Below are 22649 nucleotides of genomic sequence, written 5' to 3' on the forward strand. Positions count from 1 at the left end.
ATAATTCTTTCTTTTGCTTAGATAATAAATTAAAATAGTTCAGCTTATCTAATATAATAGCCTCCTAACCTCTAAATCTTCTATTTTCCATAAAATACCCTTGCAATGTATTGCTGTGGCAGAAAACTACCACAACAGTATATTTGGAACTTTTTGGCGGCTGCAAGCGAAAAGTCACCAAATAATTTAGACCTAAGCCAAAAAAATGTCACCAAGACCTGCATCAACTAGTGTACAAACTTAACGCTTCTTATTTTCCCTTTTATTAGGGGGGAGGGGAGAGGAGGACCCTAATGATGATAGGGATTTGGTGTAGATCCGATTTCGAAGTCTACTCTTACCAGTAGGTCATCGCGACATCGGAGATCTAATGAGATAAGGCAGACGGGGTAGAGGCAAAGAGAAATGATTACAAAGTGTCATTTACCCTCCTCTACGCCACAGACTTTTACAGAAAATAATATAATTTTGAAATTATTTAATAGATAAATATAACTTTTTTTAATGCTTGATAAAGTTCCCTGTATTGAATTCACAGGAAATATTACATGATATCGAATGTCATATGACACCGGATTTCAGCTCCAACAGAAGCTGCTTTAGTGGGGTACCAAAATAAAATATGTTTATCCATTTGAAATTGTTATAGAGAACTCGCTTACGCTTCGTCCAGTGCTGAAACTTTCTCACTATGTCAGTGATGGTAATACAAAATTTCAGTATTTAAAATAGGACAAGAAATTTGTTAAAAAGGTGAGAGTAGGGTGTGATGAAACCATTGCCTCAAAACTATAATTTTATAGACATTAAAAAAATTCAACCTGCAGTTCTTTTCCGAAGCTAATAAAAGAACTCTGTTTTTTTTCCTCAAAAAGACTAAAGTCAGATGACATCTTCTCACCCCTCGCTTTTCGATTGTTTAAGACTCATTAACATTGGTGAAGAATTTTGATTTCTTTTCCAAGTTTCGGCAGCAAGACAGAATTTCATGAATAGGGAAAAAGAGAAGAAAGGAAAGCGGTTTAGTCTCATGCATGATTATCATCATTTTTTTTTCTGATGTACACCAAAAGAAAAGGATATGTTTCTAAAACACTCATTCGTCATTCCTGTTTCAAAGGAGTAAATTTGTTTAATCTGTGTCATCTCATCAGAGTAGGGAGTCGTTTGTTGAAATATATTCCTTCGAGTAATAATTGCGACGGATCGCCAGCTTGATTCTTGTTAGAGAATTAAAACCAAACAATGATTTTCGAGAATTGCATCTCTCTCTTTGAGATTTGTGATGTTTAAAGTATTCTCACCAGGAAAAAATGAGTCAGTGATCATCGATCTACAAGAAATAATATTCGATTCTGGAAGTTTCGAAAGTCCTCACATCTGAACCATTTTTTCAATCCTATGACGGACATTTTTTTTTAAATCTGTAAGCTTGTAGTTTCCTTTGGAGATGTCTAACTTCTGTATATTTTATCAATAAATATTCAGAAAGATAAATTTTTGTCCTTGCTCATTTAAAATTGCTTATTCATGAAATACGACTACTAACTTGGTTACGACATTACAAGGGCTTTAAATGCAAAAATCTGCTTAACAGCATTTAATTTAGATTTATGATTTCTTATATATAAAATTTTCCAATATTTTTTTTTTTTTTTGAATTTAGCTTTGTTTTGTACATTCCGAATTATCTAAAATGAAGAAATGTTAAAGAATAAATACTGAAGGAGATTCGAAATTATAACTCGAAGCATCGTTTCATAATAATGATTTAGACTTAATAAATAACTTTTCATGATATTTCATTTTTTTATATTTCCTTTTTGTTATGCAGCATCGAGAATGCACACACAAAAAATATAAAATGAAAAATTGACACAACACGCGTGAGTAAATATTCGATGACCGAAAGAAAGCATTGAGACAGATTTTATCGAATCCTCCATTTTTTCCCCACGAAATTTGTCAGGGATATGGATTTCGTGCATTGCAGTTCAATCATTTGTCTACTTTTATTATTTAAATACATGTTTTGGATATTTTTGCAATTATGCTTCATTAGTTGCATTTGATCAAACAATTGAGAGTACACCTTACTTTGACTTGATAAAACCAAATTCAATATTAATAACACATTAATGAGAAGTGCAAACATGTTTTTTTTTTAATTTTAAGCACAGCAAATGGTTTAATTTAAAGTTAAAACAAAGGATAATCAATGAAAAATTTTTTAATTGAAAAGTTTCAGAAGAATTTTAAATGAATATATGCAGATTCTTATCTCAAAAAATCGAGAATACACCTATTAAATTTTTTTGATATCTCACATAGAAATAAAGCGTCAGTATTTAGTTGCATGTCTTTTGGCTTTTATAAAGGCATTTAAACGTCGTGGTAGTGACTCGACCCATTTTTGGTGGTATCTGAAGATATTTTACCCCATTCTTCTTGCAATACTTGTTTTAAATGGGTTTTGTTTCTAATTTCGTTTTTTTAGACCACTGTTATGTGCATTCTGTTTGGTATCATTGTCTTACAGAAAGGTTCGATTTCAGCACTTTTCGAATGTTTTGGGGTAATTAGATACAAATTTTGCCTCATAATTTTATAGTTCAAGAATCTGTTGAAAATTCAAATTCTCTCATCCAGATTATTTTCATTTTCATTTTGGTCAGAAATAAGTAGCTATTGTTTTCGATTCAACATCAAAATCTAGTTTCAAAATTATTAAAATCCATTTAGTATCCAGTTTGCAGTTTAATTCAGTGTGAAATTATCTAGGTCTTTGGAGATAATTCATTTTTAGCCATATTAAGATTTTGATAGTTATTTCATTTTTCTACTTGATTAATGACTTCTACATTTTTCTACTTGATTGATATATTTAACGTGCGTCATAATCATAACACTCCGGTTTTGAAGTGGAGAATCTAGCAATGTCATCCATTTCATAGCACGATACAACGTTTCCAAATTTCAATAATCCGTAATTAATTGATAATCCTACCTTAAAATTGTTTGCCAGGTATGACGAGCAGTTGTATCGTTTTCCTTGCACAATGCATAAATTTCTATCTGAAAATAATCAAAAATATTCAATGAACTATTATTTCTGAAGTCCAAAAGATTTAATGCATTATTTATATTTCATTATAAATAAAACTATAGCTTCCAGTTATTAACAAAATCCATGAAAAGTAGACTAAAAATCCTCCACCAAAATCCGTATAGAGAAAAGCTAAAAGCATTAACAGTACTCATTGGCTATGAATCTTTTTACTAAGGAAAATGTCTCGTTTTTAAAGGAAAACACCGGAATATCAAGTCTATAAAACATCTATCCTCCTAATTAGATGTCACTTCTTCTTTTTATTATTTATTGTTATTCAGTTCTTAAAGATCATCATTGTTAAGATTTTTTATAAGATAATAAGTTTATGTGATATTCTACAAATACCAATCTTGATTAGAAGAATATCAAAAATTTTTATTCGATGCATTTTCCAGGCACTTCATTATCAGTAAAATAATTAATGATATGGAAAAGCATTTAGGTAAAAGACATTTACTAAATTTGAAATCAATTGAAATTGGGATATATGATTAGCTACTTTAGAAATATTCAACGAAGTCATGTTAACATATTTCAGCATTTACAATCGTTGTCAACTGGTCCTTTTCTCTTCAAATTTTGCTCACTTTTAAGATTACATTCTTTGTAGATGACACTTTCGGGTAGTTGTTTGGTTTAATTTAGTTTGCTGCTAAGTTGCATCAGATCAAAATATCGTTTCGGATCCAAATAAATATTATTTTAGAATAATCCTCATAATCTTCAGCAGTGATTAAATAATGGCGCCAATAACTGACATAGCATACCAGACTTCAAATTTCCACACCAATTTGTAAACTCTGACCCTCAAATAATGTATTTAACCTTTTAAAGGGCCATTTTTTTCTAGTCATATTATGTTAAAATATTCTTAGGCTTGAAATTAGAATAAGAAAAGGAATTCATTTAGCTTATAAGATAAATTTAATTTGATTCATTAATTCATTTGGTTAATTAATAATTAAGTAACAAATCAAGACACATCATTTGATCTGAGATAAAGAACTGAAGCATCTAAGTCTCTGTCTTTCTAAAAAAATATCTCAGAACTTATGCCAACCTACATAATTTCATACAAAGATTGATAAATTTGGTGGGAAGCATACTTCCCACGGCCCTAGAAAGGGTTAAAACGCACCTGCCCAACATACATAACGCATTGAAGTGAAATTCATTCTCCAACCTGCCTGCTATGTCCCTAAACTCAAACTTTATCACTAAAACACAAAGAATGCCATTTTTTGTTAAATTTTTATTTATTTCCTTGTAGCTCGCATGGGAAGAATGACAAATCATCTTTCCTACCATTCCTCACGAACATACGAAATCTGATTGGCATACTGTTTCTAGCTTTTTCTGGAAAGTTGTCTGAAGGGGAATCCGGTTATCTTCTTGAATTTTTACTCTCTTGTAGTTAAGTAGAGAAAAAGTATTGTACACGTCAAAAAATTCGAACTCGAAATCTTGATGAGTCTCCGCGTTTTAAAACTCCCTGAATTCAAAAAAACACATTTGTGTAAGATGTCTGTCTGACCGTCTATGACAAAAATAGCTCAAAAATTGCTTTGAGCTAGACGGATGAAATGTTGTATTCGCTTATACAAATGTTGTATTGGCTTATCAAATTTGCAGATTTCTATCAAATTTAGAGCAAATTCTTTTCAGAGGAAGGCTTTCTGTCCAGCTGTACAAATATAAGTTGACGATAACTGCAAAACGAAGAGAGCTCGACCGAGAAAATTCAATATACAGATTTAATATCTATATTGAAGAGAGTCATCCAATTTTGGGCCTAATCCTACAAGAGGTTGAACGTCTGTCGATTTGTATTTTCAAGGGCATGTAAAATCTATAATTATGTCTCTCTATTCTTCTGTCTGTCTGTCTGTCTGTTCGCTTATCTGCCTGTGAAAAAATCCATTGAGCGGAGCGGATGTCATTTGGTATATAATCTTCACGCCAAATTAGTATATTCCTATCCAATTTTTTGCAAAATCCATTCGGAGGAGGTCTGTCTGTCTGGGGGTTCCGGTATAAACTAACCAGATAACTGCAAAAGAATTAGATGCATAAAATTCGATTCTTAGATTTAATATGTATAGTATAGATACTTATCTTCTGTCGTCTGCACTTTCAAAAATATGCAAGCGGTTTAACTCAAAAGCATAGTGATTTAAATATACCAAATGTGGCGAATGATTTTGTTACTGCAATTGTAATTTTATGTAAAATTCTGGTTCCAATGGGTGGGATAAACGCGTCTCACATGGAAATTCAAGTTTATTAAATAGTATGCGAGAAAGTGTTTGGGTGATCACTCTTGCTGGTTTCGTTCCTCTGCCTTCTGAACTTTTGACTGTTAAGAAAAAGAGAAACAATAGACAATTTCACTGTCTCCGTGCATCCTGATAACGATTCATTTTTTGTTTCAAAGACTACATAGAGGAAGAAATACAGTTTACACTATCTGAATAATCATTACTTGTTTGGAAAATTTTGATAAGATTTTATTCTTTGTCGTTAGTTCTTTTTTTTTAAATCTTATTTGTGTCTTGTATTGATTCTTCCTTCCATGTCAGATGCTTGCTATTTTATGAAGATCATTCGAGGCGTGCCGCTAGGGAGAAAAAGAAATTCAAATATTAGGTATCGGCATTTCTGTGGAGATGGCGTCAGAGCTTAATTTTCCCGTCAATCGTCAGTCACTGCAGGACTGTGAAGTTTGTCAAACGCGTTGAAAGCTGTTCCGTAAAATGTACAATTCGGAATTGAATGTTTCATTATCAGTGAATGCTTCACCGTTAACGTTTTATTACGAGTTTGAATGAGGCATTAATACTTCGGTAGCTGCATTAAAAAGATGCTTTCTTTGAGGAGAATTATGATTGAATGATTGTACGAAACTGACTCAAATGATTTGCGTCTGGAGATGCAGGAAGGTTCAATAACCGTCCTTTATTATTAACAAATCTCTGTTGAAAGGCGCCATGAAGCATATATTTGCATGAGGGTGAATAAACATATCGTTATTATTGATAACCGTTAGGTTTTGCTAAAAGAGGGCGTACAGCTTGTATCCGAGTGAGAATAGAAGAAGAAAAGCGCTCAGTTGCATCCGCATATATTTACGAAGAATCAGTAGCTCTGTAACCGAGAGAGTAACATGTTGAACGAAAATAAAATAATAAAACGGCTCAAATTTTATCATGCCACAGGAAGGGTTAATTCCTGAATTAGATTTTCTTGAACAAAAAGGAACCGTAAACATCATTGGTCTTTTATTTCCGAATCACCTGCTTCGAAACGAAACGTTAACAGAAGACACAGCTTTGTGCTTGGTGGAATAAGACCCTTTATTGTATACTTTGGATGCTTGGAAAGTGGCAAAACCATCAGAGTCGATGTATATCAGCCTTGTGTGCAGATAATGTTTCGAAAACAATGCTACTGAAAAAAGTACTGTTGTAAAAGCGTAGTTCAGTAACGAAAAAAATAAAAGGGTGAGTGGTTTTGCTAATACTAATTTCCATAAACGTAACGTTAATATTTCTCTGAATTCGTGTAGTATTCTTTACTGTTGTGTTATCTTTATTCATCTTTAATTACGGTATTTATTAAGCATTTAAAAAAAATTTGGTGTATTTAAAAACTGCGTGAGACCCGCCAGCAAGATCAAATTTTTCTCTAAACTTTCAGGAAATTACAAATTAGCTTTTCGAGTTTTTAAGGACCTGATTTAACGATTTTGACTAGGCGATTTTAAATCAAATACTAAATATTGTGCGATATCGAAAAATTGTAGACCATACTACGGTTTTAAATCTAAGCATTCTTCTAGTGAAAAAGGTTCACATCGCTATAGTATTACATTTTAAACTCGAAATAATTTATGGAAAAACCTAGATTTTTTTTTTATTTTTTAATATTATGTTTAAAATCTATTAAAATCACAGAGGTAGGTACATACGAAAATTTCAGTCTGCAGTGGTTTGGAAGAGTTCTTGAAACAGGTTCCTTGAAATTGTTTTAAAAGTGAATTTTCAAACCATTTTAAACATTTCAATGCCAAAAAATTTCAAATAAAATTTTGCAGTAAAAGTAGCATTTAAGATAAAATTCCTTATCTGGATTGTTCCAATTTTCAGAAGAACTAATTTAAAATTTGGGGTTTTCAGTTAACTGTAATTTAATGCCAATTAACAGGAGAATCGGCCCGTAGAAATGTTTTTGTTTATTTCAGTGGGTCTAGGGCTCTTCAAGATTCAATTAGAATTTCTCTTTGATCAGCTTTCTCCTCTCCCTTAAACTTCCCTATAATCTTTCATAATTTGCATCGACCGTGTGTATAGGCTGCCGTACTTTATGCAAAATGCGTCATGTTACTTTTACAAAGAAAACTTTTGTAAATTGCAAATCGATCAACCTGTAAGTTTCAATTTTGGAACTCGATCACTTGGTGAAATATGCCCATTACGAAAGGGTTTCTAAAAATTTTAATTAGATTTCATTGAAAAACAGTTTATATTATACCTTTAATTGCTCGAGAAAAAGGGCCTTTCATGTATAATATTTATGTAAATACATCTTTTGTATGAAATAGTAAATATATGTATAAAAATGAAAGTATAATGGTAAACTAGCTCATATTATCCAAAAAAAAAAAGAATATTTAATTTCTTTATTTCAAAATGATTTGTATTAAATGTTTTTAAATTAATAAATTGAAAGAAGACTGAAGGAAAATTCAGGTTGATATCATTGGAAAAGTAAAATTTCTAATCTTAAGATGTGGAAATCCTTCCAGAAAAAGTTTCACCAAAGGTTGTGGAAAGAAAGACAGAATATTAATTAATTTCTCAGTCTGAAAGACTCGTACGAGAAGTTAACAATATTCTTCTTGTTTTAAATTATAAATGTGTAAACTTTTGTTGAATTTGGCTTAGATTTTTAACATGTGTATAATTTACATAGTAACAATGCATTTTATATAAAAGCAATCAAAAGTAAAGTGTAATTTATTCCAAAAAATGTTTCTCATTTTCTCACATGCAATTTTCTGTAATTTTTTAGTACTACCCTTTTGACAAAAATTCTCATCATTATTTTAATTTTTCGATATATATAATGGCACGTTTTACGAAGGCATGAAATATTTGTGCGAACACGATTTCGATATTCAATGAGGGGTAATGCTAAAAAATCCCGTTTGACGAATCGAATCTTAAATACTGTACTATGGTTAGGATTAAATTCGAATCTTTCGATTTCTATGGTCCATTCGAATCAAAACCAAGCATGGAAACAAAACTTAGTCTGAATTCTGCTCAATTTTCGGTAATCGTACGTTCATTCTCACTTCATTTTAACTGGAGGAACTATTTTTAATGAAGCTATAAACGCATTAGTTAAATTCACATGTTTTGCTACACACTATTTTCATTCATAGTGCTGTATCCTGTCTATTACAATTGTTTAAATACTTAGATTTTTAATACGATAATGCTCGATTGTTTTCTTTTTATTATGCATTCAATTTTTGGTTAAAATATTTTGCCGCTTTAAGTTTAAGAAAAAAGACGTTTCTTTTAATTAGCTTGCTATATTTCTTATTAAACTTTTCTTACTCGTATATTTGAATAAATCAAATGCTTTTATATGGTACTTAATGGAGTAATGTGAAAAATAGATATGTTATCCCAAATATTTTGTGTCGATTTTAAAACGGCTATCATACAGATAGTTTCAGTTACGCGTATGAAAAGGAAGTAATAACGATTTTAAATCTAAATTCTATACATCACGAACAATTCAGTTTCTTGCGAAAAAACCAGTAACGAAACGAGAATGGCAATATCGGTAACAAAGAACCATTCAGTAGTCCTTTTATTTAACCCTTTGTCAATCGCAATATCTGACTTGCATAAAATTTGCGTTTTCTAGGTACTGTAATACATTATATTTGAATTTTCATAAATACTAATCATTAACATTAGTATGAGAATTTCATTTATGAAAGAGAAATCATCAAAACTGCATAAACATATCACAGAAGATATTTTATATCTACAAAATCCATTGTGATCATTTAACAGTTTCCTTCCAACGATTCATGCCTGATTCTGACCTTGAACAAGAAAGATGCTTACAGCGTTGCTATCTCTTGATTGAAGTAGAAAAGAGAATATCTGATAGATACTTGTGAATCACAGGCGATTCCCAAGTGAACAACGTATTTATATAAACTAAATATTGCCGTGTTCAACTGACATCAAATTTTACACTGAAACTTCATGTGACGCTAATATGGGCGACACGGTAGGCAAGTGTCAGTGATAAAAATGAGTGGAACTGATGATTTAGAAAAATCTCTTCATAACCCTTTTATTGAATTGTATAACTCGGAAATGTTTTTAATTATTTTTTAATGTGTAAAGAAACTTTAAGGTATATCGTATAGAAGGAAGCTACTTGAAGAAAGTGTCTCTTGCCCTATAGGGTGAATATAAACCATACCGTAAATAATTTTGATGCTTTTGATTTATTTAATAAATTGTGTTCCGAATTCTTCCTTCTAAACCAAATATTTTCTCTCTCGTGTCATTTAAATTTAAAATACTCTAGTATTAATGTTTCAACTAGATGAAAATTCAAATGATGGTATTGGCTTTTAACTGAATACAAAGATTTTAAACCTTTTTAGTTAACATTCCAAATTTGAATCCTTGCTTAGGAATGAAGTCTTCACGAAACGTTTTTTAAATATTGTGAAAACTCGAATTAAATAATTAATATTTATATCTTTGATTTGATCTCTTTAGTTAAAACTAATTTCCTGCTACGATTTAATTTCTTTTAAATATCGCAGCAGCTTATTTCCTGAAGCATTTTATTGATGTTAGAACTAAACTCGTAGTAATTTACTGATTTTAATTTTTTTCAGATCGTGAAGAATGTTTATCCATTTACGGAAGTTTGTCATTAAAAGCTGGAATGTAATAAAATCGAATGTTTTAAAAAAGCCGCAAGGGAAAAGATGGGTAAGTTCCTAAAAACTCAGAAATGAAACTGTAAGCATGTTCTTATGTACTGAAGATATACTTTAGATAATATTCATAAATTACCTTATTCTAAAAGGTTTCTTATTTCCTGATCCAAATCTTAGTTTTTATTTATTTTTAATACGTGTTCTAAAAAGTTTGACCATCGAAATTCTTATGTTCCAAGCAAAGGTATAAGTATATCATTCACCTAATGCATTAATTCAAAGGTACCCAAGATTCCCTTTCGTAAATCAATAATTGTTAAATCTCTAAGATCTTAGTAGAAACCATAAGGGAATTTGATTCGCTTGCTCTTGCGATCTGTTGCTGATGGATGCGTTTCACCTTTGTAATGTTTGACAACGAATTCTAAAACCCTCCGCGATTTAGCACATGCGTTAGAATGGGTTTAATTCAACGAAGTAGGAGTGAAAAGAAAAATGAAAGATATTCACATTTAATGATAAAGTAACTGATTAATTATCTAATAGAGGAAATTTAAGATCAAAGGTGAATTCAGAAAATCCTTCCACGTCTCGCCTCTTTATGAAATGGAACCGTCGAAATGTGGTCTCAAAATACTGAAACGAACTGTAGTGTATTAACCATGCCCTCTTGCAAAAATAAATAGAAATTAATTCCAAAATTGCAAAATTGTTATATTTATTATATAAATCGCAAATGCAATAATTTGAGTGTCTTTTAGAGAATTCGAGTTCCAAAATTTCAGTTTAAAATTTAAACCATTTTAATGCAAATTTCTTATTAATAATTTTATTTTTATTTAAATTTATTATTTTAATACAAAATATTTTTTCCATCTAATGGATAGAATTAAAACATAAATCTAGTATATATTGAAAATAATTTTTTTAAATTAATATAACTCTCATTTTTATTAATGGACTGATAATACTAGTACTGTATTATAGTTATATCTTTATTTCGAAAATTACACGTTTAGAAAGTTCGTGCATAACTCTCCTAAAAATTGATTTCAGCCATTTTTCTGCACATCTGGCAAGTAATTGTTGCGACTAACGAAAACCTCGCTTCTTGCAACTAAAAAAGCATAATTGCAAAAATATTCAAAACGTGTATTTATATAATAAAAGTAGACAAATGATTGAACTGCAATGCACGGAATCCATTTCCCTGACAAATTTCGGGGGGAAAAAATGGAGGATTAGATAAATTGTTCATTTCAAGCAATTTGCTCCGATGATTTTATTGACATTTTACTTAGAAAGCACTGAACCTCGGGTTAAAATTTAAAAGCACTGAACATCTGGTTAACATGTCAGATACTTACCAGTTTATTTGTAGACTATGCCAGAATACAAATTTTTAATTTACATGCGAATTCCCAAAATTATCTTCCAAATGATTAATACAGTCTTTTCTTTACAGCTCCAATTTTTCCAAAAAGGAATTCTCAATGCGGATAAGAGACATATCCTTCATACCCAGTAATCAAGTCCAGATCAAGAAATTTCAAGTTATGCTCATACCATCGTCGAATATCCTGGTATTTTTTCAAGATGTTGATTCTTATTCCAGTTCAGGACAACCAATGGATAATGAAAGAAAATGTCGAGCAGGACGCTTACTTAAGCACGTCATTTTTATTTGAACTTTACTGCATAAAGTAAGATCGGATGATTTTAGAATATTTGCTTGTCAGAATTGGCTGTAAGACATCTAGGTGGTAAATCTTTTCTACTCATTCAGACTACCTTGTGATGTGATTTTAGTGCATCTTAATTTTTGAATAGTTAAAATCTGAATACGTGCAATTCGAAAAGCTATAAAATGGTAAAAAATGAACAAATTATAAGATAAAACGTTTCGTCTAAGATATCGAGTTTTCGACGGCAGAGAAATATATTATGTAAATGAGTTAATGCATTATATAAACTTTGGCAGATTTTTCAAAATCAATTTTAAATTAATAAATTTGTCAAATAGCTTCATTTCCAATTCCCAATAGAAGTAGCCAAATAGGATGCAATTTAATTGGGATTCTAAATTCATTCATAATGCCAACGGTTTATAATTATAGTTTTGATTAATAGGCAAGATGATTGTCCCATTCTTATCACGAATATATGGTAATAGATTAAATGTATTCTTTGGATGCAGTATATTAGACCCTCATCAAAAAAGTAATTATTAAAATTTAAGAAATTTAAAAAAATGAAACATAATTTTGCATTTTAGGAAGGAAATAAAATTCAAAATATTATACTGAGCTATAGGATAGGAATAGGATACAAATTTGATATGCTTCCAATCACTTTTAGAAAAATTCGTATAAAATAAGTCAAATGGAAAAAAATTACTGTCAAAATTCTATGTTTGGACAAAGGTAATTAAACTGTAAATCGACTGATAAAAAGTAAATTCAAATTTTATCCATTTTCTTTAACATTAAATTCTAAACAGACAACTTTGTATTCACCTTTCTAACAAAAAGTGATGAGAAATCTTGATTTCTCAATCTCATTCTGAATTTCCAGTCTTTCTTCAAAACTCATTCTTTCTAAGCACAAAGAAAAATGTTTCATCTTTGAATAAAATGAATAGATCATTACTGTTCGCCTTTCATTAATTTCTGCTGAAATTATTTTATTGATCTTAGAACTCAAAATCAGCAAAGGATTATCTGATATCAAATCGCATTAAATTGTTTAGAAAATTTCATATGGAGATCTGATTACATCCGATATGACGTTAACTACAGAGCAATTTCGAGTTTTAGTAACAAAACTGAAGAAAATCGACATATGTCTCGTCTCGCGTCTGTGACATCCAATGTAAGCTTAGAATTTCATATTTCCAGGGAATAAATTTCTGTGAACTTGGTAATGAAATCATCTTATTGACAAATTTTTAATTTCATTTAGTATTTTAAATCGTCACTCTATTCAGCTAAATGTTGAATTTGGAAGATAAATTTCTGTCAAGACTGGACGATTTTTGGACTTCGTACTAATTCATTAAAACTGGGAAGTTAATTCTTTTGTGCATAACTGTCTTGCACTCTTATTTTCCGATTTAAATTCTATTTGTCAAACCGAGTCGATTTATTCAGCTTTCCATCAAGATAAGATTGCGTAATTCCATATTCGTTGTGATTAGGTGTTCCATTTGTAGAAATTAGTCTAAGCGATTTCTAGCAAAAAACGTACTTTAATAATTTTGAAAGAAAATGTTTCAAGAACGGAATTTGATAACATTTCTCCGGAGAAAAGAAACTGATTAATTACATTCATGTTTTAAAGCAGGACAGGGAAATAAGTATTACAATTGGATCCCTTTTGATGTAAAAAACTTATCTACTGTTTAAATCCTGAACTTTGCCGCGACGTTGTGCCATATAACCGAAGTGTTAAAATTGAAATTTATTGGATTCTAGAATATCAAAATATTAGCTTATACCGGTAAAAAATGTTCATAAATATATGAATCTCCAATATTTTTTTACTCCGTGTTTTGGTTTTAATTTGAGTATAAGGCTTCTTTTTTAAAACAACTTACAGTAAATCGAAATAGACAACAGATACAGTTTTCATCAAACTAAATGTGTAACCTTTTCTAAGAAACGAAGTATAAATTCTAATCTCTTTTTAATATTTGCAGCTTTTTAAAAAAGAAAAGATGCTTATCTTCATTATTAAGGATATTGTAGAAAATATGTTCATTGAATAATTCACCTACAGCGATTTCAGTTTTTGGCAAAGCAATACATGTTTTAAAGAATTGCCAGGGAGATAAAGGGAGGGGGAAGTGTTGGAAAAGCAAGAAAAGGCATATTTGACAGCCATTTTATATACAAAGACACGAGAATTTCTGATAAGTAATTTGGCCGTTATTAATTTTCGAGGTTACAATCGCTTTGCATCAATTCTTATAAATTCAATATGTATAGATACTGAGGATAGATATCTCTGATAGATTTAATATGTTAGGATTTTCTGGTATATGCAAATAATTCGTTGCAAATTTGTTCTACTTGTGTGGTATAGACAGTAGAATTCGTCATTATCCGATCACATAAAGATTTTTTAGATGAAAACAATTTTTTAAAATAGAATCCTACAAGTTACTACTTCCCTCATATCGTGCTGCCTAATTTCTGGAGTTGCATATGGCACACTGTGACGCTGTTCCCGCAGCATGTAAGTGAAATTTCGGTCCTGTATTTCAATGCGTGGATTAAAAATTGTACGATTCATTGACTAAGAATCGTGGAAGGGGGTACTATGAATACCACTGGTGTTGATAGTGGATAATGAGTAAAAACTTTAATAAACTAGAAATGACTGAATAGGCTTGCTGACGAAACTACGGCTCGTTGTAGTATAGGTAATGTATGCTATTGGAGCTGCGGCATGGATAATGCAAGTGGCATTGCAACTGTAGATGTAGTAGTGGATTAGGTAATGTCTTGGTATTGGAACTATTAGTGTAGTAGTGGAGTGTGTAATTCTATGGTATTGGAATTGTGGTTATCGGAGTTCAGTCCGCAATGCATATGATGTTGGAACGATGAGGTTCGTGGAAATGCGAGTCTAGCATGTGGCATTGAATTTATCGGGGATAGTGGAAGTGTTGATAATGTATGGGATGTTATAATTATAGTGCCGGAATGGGTAATGTATGTGGTGTTGGAATTGTGGGGTCCGTGCATGAGTGGGTAATGTGTGTGGTGTTGGAATTGTGGGGTCCGTGCATGAGTGGGTAATGTGTGTGGTGTTGGAATTGTGGGGTCCGTGCATGAGTGGGTAATGTGTGTGGTGTTGGAATTGTTGCGTCTTTGCAGGAGTGGGTAATGTATGTGTGCGGAATTGGAATTGTTGGGGCTCGCGCAGGAGCGGGTAATGTGTGTGTGTGGAGTTGGAATTGTTGGGGCTCGCGCAGGAGCGGGTAATGTGTGTGTGTGGAATTGGAATTGTTGGGGCTCGCGCAGGAGTGGGTAATGTGTGTGTGTGGAGTTGGATTTGTTGGGGCTCGCGCAGGAGTGGGTAATGTATGTGTGTGGAGTTGGAATTGTTGGGGCTGTGCAGGAGTGGGTAATGAAAGGATTATTCGTTTGGGGTGAGTAGTGGCTTCTTGAGTGGGGGGTGCGAGAGGAGTGGCTTCTTGAGTGGGGGGTGCGAGAGGAGTGGCTTCTTGAGTGGGGGGTGCGAGAGGAGTGGCTTCTTGAGTGGGGAGTGCGAGAGAAGTTGCTGTTGGCGTGCGAATTAGTCACTATCGCTTGTCCGTAAATCGTAATTAAACAATGCCGTTTGAAATACACTATTAGAAATACGGGAAATACAGTATTATGGTTAAGTTAGGCAAGTTCTTGTAAATTAAAGCATGTTTATTGTAGCTTATTTCGTGGAATTATTTTCTTTGCGAAGAGCTAAATTTACTCCACCCTTCATATGTCTTCAAGGAATTTTCACTTACTTGCATGATCTGAAAATTTGGATAATGTGAAAAAAGTGCTCGCAGATTATATCTTCATTTGATATTTAATTGTTAAAATTGGAATTCGGCGTATTTCATTCTTTCAATGATGACTCGGGTAGATATTTCTACCAGATATGCCTTCTGTATGGGTAAACATATATTCATTGAAACTTAATCCCTTTAACAATGTATCTATGTTGATTTCGAAAATGAGATTCCTACAAAAAATGTTTTCGGATTAATACGTTAATTTTTTTTTATTATGAAGAATAAATTTGAATGATTTTATTTTTGGCAATTTTACTAAATAAATTTGTTTCTATTATAGAAATTCAGATAATCTCAGGATTAGTTAGGATTTATTATAAAAAAAGGATTTTAGAGTTGTGTTCAGTAAACTATAGGTTTTAATAATATCCAAGTGAATTTATTTTCTAATTTAACAAGCTTGGCACAAACATTTTATCCCAATCATCTATACTAATATGAAGCTCAGTGTGTGTGTGTGTGTGTCTACAGGGAAGAACGTTTGACCTACAGCTACCAAATTTGGTACATGTATACCTTGAAGGTCTGGAATGTGCATCTCGGGTCCATTTTTTTGAAATTTTAATTAGAATTTTAATCATTAATTAAACTTTCTCGCCAAAAACTTCATTTCTCCATCTCCAAATGAGTAAGGATTCAGACTTTTTCTCCACTCTAATCAGGATAGGCTTAACGTTTTTCGGCTAATTATTTCAAACGTTTCTGTTTATTTTCTTAATGTTTGATGCATTTAAAATTAAACGTTGTTAATTAATCGATCTTTCAGATTCATTCTACAGTACTTTTGAATTAAAATAAAAGAGGATTAAGGAAATTAAAAATTTCTAATCTGCATAGCGTTACCCTAACTGGCATAGAAAAATTCACGCATTTGCGTTACCATAACTGGCGTTGAAAATTAGCTTGCGCATTGTGTTCTGATTGTTGGCAACTATTTTCAACGGATGCGGACTTGATTAAAATTATTTTTAGGTTAGTTGTATACTTTTGTAATTAAATTGTATTCATGTAAGTTATATATATTTTTTTGTATATGCTTATAGTTTTAAGTTCATCGTTTTTTTAAGTATTTCTTAACCTGTTTTCGACCGATTATTTTAAACGATTCTGTTTATTTTCTTAGTCTTTGATGCATTTGAAATTAAACACTGTTAATGAATCGATATGCTCATGATGAATCTGAGAAAATTTTGACAAATTCTTGAGATATTACATAAGTTAAGAAAGATATTTATTAGTGCCTATAATGCTTAAACGCTCAGTGATTTTGTTTTTAGTAATTATATTATAAAAAAATGCTTTGTTTCTGTAAAATATATAATTATATTAATTGCAGATTAATCCTTTCCACTTTAATTTAAAAATAAATTCTATGCGAGCTAACAGAAAATTAGAGAGATACATATTACGTTATGACTAAAGGCGTTTATAATATTATGAAGGAATTATATGACTATCAATATTTGAAGTTTTAAAATATTTTGATGAAGAAGCTATTAAAGTAGGAATTGCATAAAATATTTAATTAAAATTTTTACGAACATTCAGATTGGCGAACGGGCTGGTCGCCAAAGGCGGCTGGTATATATTAATCTTTTTATTTCATTAATGGATATAGAACTTTAGGAATCTTAATTTCTAAGTATTCCCTTTCTAATTACAGAATATATGCAATAAATTTGTTCTCGGAAATTTTCAATGTTAGTTATGAATACATCAAAATAAACATAAAAAATGCAGCAATTACCAACTTTTGAATCGTTAAATTACTTCCTGCATGCTAACTCTTTCTATCTATATTATCAAAATTTATTAATGATTGTTTTGGTTCACCCTATAAAACATTTTTAGAAAGTATTTTTCCCTATACTCAAAAGTATCAATTACTTAAAAAAAAAAACAATTTTATGTATTTATATAAATCTACAATAACTTTCATATCGTGTCAAGTCGAACAGACTAATGAGGATCTAATGAATCATAGCTTTAACTTTCCGTTTTGTCCCCATTTTTTTTTATGGTCTTGAAATAACACTCAAATATAAAATTATCAGTCTGATATTTTTTTCTACATATCGTAATGTTTATTAATCGTGCTTCTACGAGGAGCCAATTTACCTCATTCCATTTTTCAATTCGACAAAATTTCGAAACCCAATCATAAAAGAAACATGTATTTATTAACGTATCATAAATAAATAATAATTATATCAAATGATTCGGCATATCAACGTTGAATTACTTTTATACCGGATGGATTTGTCAGATACGTACATCTCAGAGAAAGACACATTCTGAGTATTTTTTGATATTTTTGATTAGGTTTAATGATTTTAATCATAGAATTCGACAAAGGCAGAATTAGGATTAATCTCCCTTAAATGTAGATGCATAAAACGAAGCCTTTGAGATTATTTAGAATGATTCCGAAATGAAATCATAATAAAGTTAATCAAAAAGCTTGGGGGGAGGGCAAAACGAATATCAGTATCAATAAATATAATGAATACATTTATAAATATAATAAATACAAAAAATATAATTTCTTCAGGAAAATTATGTCATTAAAACAGCAGCTAAAACAATGGGAATCGGAAAAGTAATCATTAAATTATTGAATTAGTAACAATTTTTAACTTGGATTAAATGCATTAGTATCTGAAAGTTTTCATCAAGTTATCTATAATCAACAAAAATACGTCAAATTTTTAACTGTAGGGAAATATTTCAAGAATGAAATTCTTTCATTTGATAAATTGTTCATTCTTTCTCTTTTATTTTTTTCTAATTGCTCTTTTATTCCGATTTTATCGATTCGAACATTTTTAAATGCCTGAAAATCATATCCTGAGATTGTCTGAATGAATAAATAAAATTTATTTCCTAATGTCACAGCTGGAATTGATCGTCGAGGTTTAAAAAATTGCTTTCTCTGAATTCTGTAATTTCTGTGTGGTATGCTGTAGATCAGTGGAATTATCCTTAAGCCACTGTGGATAAATGAGTAAAGAAGATGAGTACATGATGAGAATTCTTTTCAAACTTCAAGGAAAAAGAAAGCTCTTTTCGGAAAGGAATTTAAATCTCTTCATACAATAGCCCTAATTTTGAATTATAAATCTCTTCGAAAGTGAATTTGTAAATCGAGAAATTTCTAGCTATTTAGATGATAGTTCTATAAAATCATGTTGAGCTTCTGAATAACAAAATTGCAACTCGCTTATATAGCTTTCAGATATTGAAATCCGCAGGAAAAAAATGTACTTTGATCCTTTTAATGAAATCCTTGCGATTAAAAATCGAATTTGGCTGAAATAACAGAAAAACTTTCCTGGAACCAAGCAATAAAAGAATATTCAAATTTTAAATAACACTCGGGGAGACGAAACAAAGCAAGTTGGAATGAACACTCAAATTTTAAGTATTTGATCTTGAATTTTCTATCTCAGGAACCGAAATCTGAATAATTGAGCTATAACGAAATTTTACAACACTTTGACTGGAATTTATTTTGGAAGTTATTTTCCTTCGAATATTTGATTACGAATAAGGCTTAAAATAAACTTCTACTGTTGAAGAAGCAATGTCAATTTCAGACTACATTGAAAGTAGTGCGGTTTGACAGTACCATTCCTTTTTCTTAACAGCTTGCAAGGTAAACTTTTTATGAAGATAGTAATAATTCAGAAATCTGTAGGTTGTATCTCACTTTTTCAGATCATTCATTTGCTTTAAAGAGTCTTATTGGTTAACATTTTTGCTTATACAGAAATTGTATTTAATCAATGGGGAAAAAAGAATTGCAGGAAACATGAATTGCCATATATCCTGCTGGTGTTGAAAATAATAAATATTCAGCATATTTACATAATTGTGGAATAAATGCCATTAAATTGTACATTTTTACTTCAACCTTTTGCCATGAACATTTCTTCAAATATTGATTGCGTATCTCTGTATTTATGCTTAAATACGACGTCAATGAAACAAAGTGCAAGAATTACCACCATGTAATGATTATAGTGCTACACAGGAAAACGATTCACTCGTTGCTGCTGATTTCTTGGATTCTGACACTCTTTTCAGTTCCCGGACAACCTAGAATCAAGGCCAAACTTCCAAGATCGGAATCTGGAATAGAAAGATGATTATAAAGTTCAGGGACTTGGTAAGTTCAAATACAATAGTGCCAAAATAAAATTAACTGAAACAATTTGTTGTTTCAAAAAATTGTGTATTTATAATGTAAAGTATTGAAAGCTTCCACCGTATTTTACTTTTGCTTGGATCTGACACATGCAGAGTCCACGAAAATCATGTAAGAAGCTTAGTAGAAAATTAAACAAATTTTATTCTAATATAAAGTATACTTTTCTTAATGTTTTAATTCCTTATCCAAATCCACTAGAAAAAAAGTGTCTGAAGAAATAAATTTTCTAATATAGTCATTGGTACTGAAACTTGTATTTGATTTTTTTTTTTTAAATATAAATTTGTGCATAGTTTCTTTAGGCAAATAGAAACTTTTGCTATCATTATTTTTTTGCTCATTAAAACGAATACATGCATTTTTAAGTTGCATTAATTCGTTTTTTTTCAGATATTGTTCGAAGAAGTTTAGAATAAGATGGACCTCTCTCAACATTGCTGAGAAACGATCTTGGATCAACATCAATGTTTTGGAGATCATGGTTCTTGCATGTATACGATATCAGTGGAACAACATCCAACGGTATTTTTAGATGACAGCTTGGGACTTGAATAAATGTGGCTAGAGGCATAATTTATAAGATGTTTTATTACTAAGGAGACTTTGCAGGAGAGTGAAATGGAACTTGGCCTTCTTTAGAACTATTTGCACTGATTTTTGAAAAATCTAATTTTACATTGCTTCTATCTGAAACATCGCAGCTGGGGAGGAATTTCCATTTTCTAAATATCTATATAGTAAATGTAGTTAAAATTTGTAACTAACCATTAAGTGATGTTTATCATGAAATTGAAGCAAATCTCCGGCTTTCATACTATTATTTTCTAAAAAATAATGGTCAACCTCCCACCTACAAAGACTGGTGTTGAATGCTATTTTTCATGCTCTGATAAGGTACTTTTTAAATATATTGTATTTTTAAATTGCTAATATGAATTATCAAATTCAAAATGGTTAGCATTTAAATAGCATGAAAAAAATTATTAATTAAAATCTGTTAATCAAAAATGTTGGTTAAAATAACACGAAATCTGTTCGAATCTATTCACTAGATTTTCTATAATCCAGTTCAATAAGACTGTTTCGATATGTTTTCTTAAAATGCTGAAAATTCCATATTTTATTCTTTTTGTAGCTTTAATCTATTTTCAAGCTTCCTCACGAGACTGTTTAGCTGATCAGACTCGGAATGAGTTGTTAAATTGAGAGATCATATTGGAAAGAATCGATATTGTTAAAAAAATTCCTCAAAGAAAATTCATGTTCAATAGTACTTTAATATTTCCTTGATCGTTGTTTCTAAATTATTTAAAGTAAAATTTTCTCCAAATCTACTTTTGGATATATTCTCAGTTTATACGTGAGCTCCAAGAGTTCATAAGTCATAAGTTCTGGAACTCGAATTACTTCTAGTTTTATTCCATGAAATTAATTTAATTTTTATTGCATTCTAAGTTTAAAAATTCAGATTCATCCCTTTGAAAGATCTAGTGCCCGAAAGACTCATACCTTTCAATGAAACTTGTAATATTTACATTTACTTCATCCATTGTCGTATATTGTTGCTCGTATGTTCCTATCACTTAAAATTGTAATAAAACAATAGTCATGAATTTTGATAATTTTGTGAATGTATAATGTATATTATTGCTGTTATATTGATATTCTATAAATTCACGATTTCTCATAGAATTGGGGATTTTTTTTATTTCATTCTACTAACCGATTTGATTTGTAAAACTAGAAATAGTAGAGTATCGTAAAAATCCCAATTATTATTGCATTGCTTTGTAAAGAATGTGTAATTTATGTAGTGAAATTATTCCTTATATTTGCATAATTGTCGGATAAGTAATTACAGTCCTGTTTGACTATCTTACTTATTGTTAAAGATTTAAGTTTAAAGAACTTGGCATCCATATTTCAAGAATCAAAGTTACTCAAACTTGCAGCAATTTGCTTTTAATAATGAATCATTTTTCATATCACAAATATCCACAGTGAATTCTTAATGATTAATGGTTTAAAATAAAATTTGTTGATAATATTTGAATTAGTTCTTGGCTGAGTTGATAACGAAAACTAATGGCACTACTTCGCACATTTTGTAGATGGATAGGAAGAAAATTGTATAAAGAGCTAGATATGAAGTTAGGAAAAAGAGTGTGATAGAAGGGAACGACCTCAAAAATGAATCATTATATTTTATTACATTGTTTTCATGCAAATTGTTCTATATTATGTATAAAAACTGTAAAAAAAAACATTTAGAAACAGATGTTGGAAGTATTATCAGGAACATGATTGCTTTAAATAAATAATAAGAATTTTTATTTCCAACTGTAAATTATGATATTGATTCTTTGAAATGTAATTGTTGCAAATAATTTGAGACATCTGAAATGTTTACCATATGTGACAAAAAAAATCCTACCTTGATGCTGTCTGAATTAAATTGTATATTGCGATAAAAATTGTCTTATCTCGATCCTCCTGAATGTGGAAATCTTGACCCATATGTATTTTAAGATGGTAAAATTATAAACTAACAATATAATTTACATTTCTGGCTTTAAAATTTAAATTTAAATTTCCATTTCATCTACAATTTAATAGTTATTCTTATTATGCAAAAAAATATCATCAAATCGCTCCTTCATTTGTTGCATCCTTTACAAATTTTTTTATTAGAAATCTTCTTTACTGTTTAGTTTACTATAACAATTGATAATCATAATGTTTTTAGTCATGAAATTGATACCAAATTTTTATTTAAGAA

The 22649-nt window shown here is 30.5% G+C and overlaps 1 long non-coding RNA gene across 1 annotated transcript; it reads left to right on the plus strand.

The window, feature by feature from the left end:
- Positions 1 to 5868: 5868 nt before the first annotated feature.
- Positions 5869 to 12044, plus strand: LOC129972640 (uncharacterized). The gene is made up of 3 exons (XR_008784882.1): positions 5869 to 6612; positions 10053 to 10149; positions 11563 to 12044. It is a non-coding gene; the product is annotated as an uncharacterized LOC129972640 (long non-coding RNA).
- Positions 12045 to 22649: the final 10605 nt, after the last annotated feature.

The sequence above is a fragment of the Argiope bruennichi genome, chromosome 6 (assembly GCF_947563725.1).
Source record: "Argiope bruennichi chromosome 6, qqArgBrue1.1, whole genome shotgun sequence".
Taxonomy (NCBI): Eukaryota; Metazoa; Arthropoda; class Arachnida; order Araneae; family Araneidae; genus Argiope; species Argiope bruennichi.